Consider the following 6,071-nt stretch of genomic DNA (forward strand, 5'->3'; position numbering starts at 1 on the left):
CAGGGTGGGGCAAAAGTAGGGTTACAGCTGTGAGTGCACAAAACAGTTTATTGTGCTGTTATTTATTAATGGTCACGTTGTTTTCCATATGAACAACTGTAAACCTACTTTTGCCACACCCTATGTGTGACTGTGCCCCGATGTGGACACTAGATGGAGCTGAGACCACAAGAGTGGCTCTCAGGGCTCAAAATACCCAGACAGAGCTCCCTGATGCTCTCAGACGGAGCCTTCGGACTCGGATGGGGTTGGCACTGGTGTTGGCTAGAGCTGCGTCCCCTGATGGCACAATGCAGATAAGCCTCCCTAGTGCGCAGTCAGTCCCCTGTGGACGGCGAGACACCCCATCGTGCACCCCTCACTGCAGCCTGGGAGGCAGGCAGGGCCAGGCTGACTTCTCGGGCCCCTGCATGAGGAAGCAGGCCCAGAGAGGCTCCGTCCCAGGGCTGAACCACGCAAACGCACCCTTCCTCACGGCGGACAGCGGGCGGTGAGCTGCCCGAGGAGCCGCCCCTGGGAGCAGGATGCTGGGGTGAGAGGTGCCGGCTAAGGAGCAAAGCAATTTCTCTTCCAGAAAATTTCTTTAAGGCTTTGCTTTTATCGCACTAGAGCACACCCACTGTCAGGAATCCACACGACACCGAAGAGGGCAACAGCAATGGAGGCGCCTCCTCCTCCATGTATTCAGGGGAAGGAGCAGGTGTATGGACGGAACTTTTTACCAAAAAAAAAAAAAAAAAAAGACACATACATGCTGTCTTCGGATAAAGCGCTTAAATTGAACAGGACAAAAGAGAAAGCCTAGGTGTACCTAGAAACTGCCAAACTGCAAATCATTGTGCTTCCTCATGGTTTCTCTGGAAGGAAAGGAAAGATGCCCAGAAGCCGGATTCGTGCTTTAGACCCGCGTTCGGCTGTAGATGGCATCTCCAGACAGCCCGCGCCGTGGGAGGAGGAAATGAGCTCACCCGCTTCCCACCTCCCGCCCTGCGCCCCGCCGGTGAGCGCTCGGCGGCACATTGTCAGCGTCCCTGCCGGTGGCATCCTGTCCAGCGGCCGTCCTTCCCTCCATTGTTCCGCCCCAGCTCCCCGTGCGTGCTCGGTCCCCGTGCACCGCCTGCCCCTGCAGAACGGCTTTCCCGGCCCCCCATGCCCACGTGCTTTACTTGGACTCGCCCGTGGCCGCCTGGCCTCCGTCCTCCAGGGGTCTGTTCGGGAAGGGCTGCAGCGACCACAGGGGTGCCGCTCCGCGCTGCCAGGTGGGCAGCCCGAACCCCGAAGTGGCCGGGGGCTGTCAGAGGGCACAAACCCGCCGTTGAGGGACAAGATGACTCCTTGCTGAGAACTGAGTCTTAACGCTCGGGTTTGGTGACGCAGAGTTGAAGGTTCGGAACTTGGAGAGAAGATGACCGGGGCGAGGGACCCGGAGAGTCCTGTGTTCAAAGGGAGTTCATACCAGGTCTCTAGCTCAGGGGACCTCTATGACGGGGTGGGGGGGCACTACCATAAGGACCCCACCCCCCATTCCATCCCTTCGAGGGTGGTGCCCTGTCTCATCTTCACTTGGAAAAACCCAATGTGTCCTTGAGGGCCCAGGTCCAGTGACACCTCCTCTGTGAAGCCTTCTGTGAGGCTGGGACTGTTGTTCGACACTCGCTGATATTTCCTTCCTCTCCCGCACTCTGCGGGGCAGTCGACCTCCGACCTCTGGGGCCCCTTGCCCTTGGGCCGTGTTCTGTGGCTGGCTTTGGCCAGTGAGGTGTTTGTTTGGGGATGAACCCAGAGTGGAGCCTGGACCTGCCCCGGATGGCAGAGCCGGGCCCCTTGGGCTTCCGCCGTTGCCACCGGCACAGCTCCCCCACTGTGTCGCCTCTGGTTCCAGCAGCACGAGGGACGGGGCACACCTCCTCACACCCATGCCCACCTGCCACCAGGCAGGCCTCCCTCACGTTGCCAGGACTGACCCAGTGAATCTGCAGAAACACAGGAGCCAGAAATAAATGCTCGTAACAGGGAGCCGTGAGCTACGGGGCCACTTGTCCTGCAGCGTTACTGTGGCAATAACTGGCTGGCAACCTCTGTTGGTTTCCTTTTTGATTCTGAGCTGCACTTGGTTCCCATAGCTTTCTTAATGCTAAGGCTAATGTCGTGACAGAGCCTGCCCCCACCCCACCGCCCCCGCCCAGGCCCACGAGCAGTGTCAGGAAAAGGCTGTCTGATTCAATCCCGACTCCCCGGTGCCCAGCTAAAAGGCACCCGACGTCATCCTTCCCACCTGCCCTCTCTCCAGGACAGCCTGGTCTGAGTGGAGAGCCCAAGGCCGCTGCTTTCAGGACTCACCTGCAGGCTTGGACAGGAAGGCTCCAAAGCCCTGAGCTTTGGGACCCACCACTAGGGAGGACCCTCAGGCACAGGCGCCCCTACCTGGGAGCTCCGGGGACCCCGGCGGCTGCTCTCCTAGCCAGGCTAGTAACGTGTGCAGACAGGCCCCGGTAAGTGCAGTAGGGACCGGGAGCAGGGAGAGTGCCGAGCCCTTTGTCCAAACACGAACCAAGAGGCTTAGGGTGTGGAATCCCAGAGAGCGGCCTTGCAGAGTGCCCAGGCAGTGGGGCCGGCTCCCTGGCCTCGCCCAGACCCAACGGGGGAGCAGCACTGGGAGCCAGGGTCTGGGGCAGCGTGGGGCAGCCGCCAGCTGGGTTTCCCTGGCTCTGCCCTCCAGCATCTTGTCCTGGTAACCTAGGTTCCACCTGGCCTGGTTTCCTTCTACTTTATCATCCCCACCAGGATACTTCTGAGAGTGAAAGGAGGCCCTGTTAATAGCCGTGCCAGGACAGCAGACGCAAGCAGGGACCCAGGCTCAGCCCGTGAATAGGAACGAGACCTAGCAGTGGTGTTGCTTAGGGTACAAGTGCGTGGGTTCTGCAGTTACACAGACCCGGGTTCCAGTCTGGCCTCCGCCCTTTGACTGTGAAGCCGGGACAAGTCAGTGGCCTTTGTGTGCCTCAGTTTCTTCATAAAATGGGGTGATGAGACCCACCGCATTAGGTTGTGCCTAACACTAGGAAGCACTTCCTACCCTTGCTATCATTTTCATGTTATTCTTTTTATTAAGTGAATATTCGACATTGCTAGACCTCAGAAACACAACACAAGGGTTTGCCTGAGCCCCCTCCCTCCTGCTGAGGAGCTGGAGAGGCTAACCAGTCTGGCCAGGACACCAGCAGCCCCCCCGGGGGCGGGGGGCTTCTGATGCACCGGGTTCCTGGTTCAGGGGCCTCCGGCCATCCTTAAACGCTGCTGACTGACCCGCTGGGAGCCTGGCAGGTGAGTAAGTGCTTGCCAGCACTGAGTCTGCCTTAAGTGGTTTTTCTGCAGGGACTTCCTTTCCCTCCTCCAAGCCCTGCACGCTCCAAGGGGCCGGTTTGACTGGTTGCGGGCAGGCAGAGCCATGCAGCCTGGAGGTCATGTGGGCGCAGACCCATCCCCTGCGCGCTGGCTTCATCCTCTTGGCCAGTCAGGTGTTTTCCCCGCAGCAACTTAAAGCTTGAATGGGAGACACACAGAGTCTGGGGGCTGTTGAACTGGAGCCACACTGGTGGCCTAGAGACAGGGTTCCGGGCTGGGCCCCCGAGTGGCCACTGTTCTGCCGCCAGGAGCCTGGCGTTCAGCAGCTACTCCAAGTCGGTGCTACCCACTCATGTCCTTGCAAATCCCCTGGAGCCGGGACTTGCTTCAGCAGCTTCCGAAGTCTGAACTTTCCGGGAGCGGCCGGGGAGCTGCAGCGGCTCTGTCCCGGCCCCGGCCTGCGGGGCCGGCCTGCTGTCTGGTCTCCTGTCTCCACAGCTCAGCCTTCTGTGTCTCTCTTGGACCAGGCGGCGGCAGCTGGCGAAGCATGCCACTTTTTGTTCCACGTTTCCTTCCTTCCTTCCTTCCTTCCTTCCTTCCTTCCTTCCTTCCTTCCTTCCTTCCTTCCGTTATTGATTTATTTCTGGAGAGAGGGGAAGGGAGGGAGAAAGACAGGCAGAGACATGAGACAGAAACATCAGTTGGTTGCCTCTTGAGTTTGCCCCAACCGGGGACCAAACCCGCAACCCAGTCCTGTGCCCTGACCGGGAATTGAACCAGTAACCTTTTGCTTTGTGGGATGACCGCCAACCCACGGAGCCACAGGTTCTTTCTGAAGAGAGATGACCTCCCTGCCCAGGCTCTGGGGAACTTGCAGCGTCGCACCATCCCACGCCTCTCGCCGCTGCGAACAGTGTGCCGTTTAACCACTTCCCACCGCGGGCCCTGGCAGCCGGCGCGGGCCGGGGCAGCAGCGCTGACATGTCTGCGTCGAAGGGCATCCCGGAGGCTGTCCAGGGCCGGCCCGCGTCCGGGGGGTTGACAGTGGTAGTTAGCCTTTCTCAGACTTGTCTGACCCCTGACTCCCTTTGTGGGGACCATCTCGTGAGGCCGATACTCCGTGCAACACACTGGGAAAGGCATGGGAAGGGGAAGGACGAGGGCAGGGCGCGGGAGGGGATTAGACTCTGAAAGGATCAGAGGAGGAGAGCGGAAAGGGTGGAGCAAAAACCCGAGAAAGAGCCCGGGGAAAGGACGAGAGCCCACCCAGAGCCCCCACCTGGGAGGACCCAGCGGGCGGCGCTGTTCAGGGAAGCCTGAGGTGCCTCCCACCGAGCCATGAATGTTGTTGCACCCGCTGATCACAAACGTTCAGGTAAATGAGCCACTGCCAAGGAAGCCACGCCCGAGGCTGATGCTGCCTGGGGAGGGGCCTCGCCCTCCTCCCCCCTACCCCCCGTGGGACCCACCTGGGGCACCCGACCCGGGCCGGGCTGGCTGGCCGGCAGCCTCTGACCTGGAAGCTGGTTTTTAAATTTTTTTTTCCAATTCAAAAATGTCTGCCCGGTCATCTAGCTTGTGTGGATGAGAGGGTGGCTCTCCAGTGTAGGCTGGTTACAATGTCTTCGGCAGAATGATCGCTGTTTGAAAAGGACAGGATTCTAGGCTCGAGGGCTTGAAGGAAATCAAACTTAAAGCCACGAGAAGCAATAAGAGGAAGCAGTGCGGTGACTACGTAAGAACTAATGGTGAAGGGATGACCTCAAGATGGCAGCTTGAGCCCTTGTTCCGGCCACCGTCCCAGCCCCCCATTCCAACCCAGCCCCCGAAACATGCCTGGAAAGATGTGTTTAAAATATCTCTCGGGGGGCTAGAAACTACCAAGGGATATCCTCACGATCAGAACTGATGAGAAATAAATAAAGGATGCAGGAAAGCTAAAGGCCAATAGATGGGGTGGAATCGAAGGTAAAAATCTAAGCACAGATGCTCAGGGGTGGGCCTTAGGGGCGTGCCCAGCGCCCCGGGCAGGTGGGGGGTTCCGAGGTGGGGCCAGGTGACCGGGGAGGTGGGGGAGGCTGGCTCCTCCCTCGGCGCCGGAACCACAGCACCACGCAGCCATCAGAGCAGGACCAGCAGAGGGCAGGGAGATCAGGATAGATGAGGAACTCATTCACCACGCAGGGGTGGGACCCAGGGCTCACTTCCTCCAAAAACAACCAGCCCTTTATCAATAAGATAAAGACCAACGGCCGACAGGAAAAATGGGGCCAAAACGGTGTCAGTAAGTTCACAGAGAACGAAACACAAGTACCGGTGCCCCTGTGAAGGTTCTGGATCTCACCCATAACTAAAGAAACGCCGAGTGAGACCATGAGACACACGTATGGCTCACTTTTAGCGGAGATGTGAAAACATTTTGGATGCGCAGGGCCCGGGAGGGTGTGGGGGGACGGGGTCACCTCCACGGCCGGCCGGTGGGGTGCGAATTGGTGCAAACTTTCCGGAGGACGATCTGCCATTCGCTACCAAGTGGAAGTCTTAAGAGTACTGGAGGAAAATATGATACAGTGTTTTTTGTACTCGAAGTGGGAAAACCTAGCTAAGCAAGACACGAAACCTAGAAACCATAAATCTAAAAAAAAAATGGACGGACTGGACCTCAAACATGGGAAACATCAGCAGGACTAGGGACCGTATCAAAGGCACAAGACAAGCGACCCAGT

The sequence above is a fragment of the Phyllostomus discolor genome, chromosome 12 (assembly GCF_004126475.2).
Source record: "Phyllostomus discolor isolate MPI-MPIP mPhyDis1 chromosome 12, mPhyDis1.pri.v3, whole genome shotgun sequence".
In the NCBI taxonomy this organism is placed as follows: domain Eukaryota; kingdom Metazoa; phylum Chordata; class Mammalia; order Chiroptera; family Phyllostomidae; genus Phyllostomus; species Phyllostomus discolor.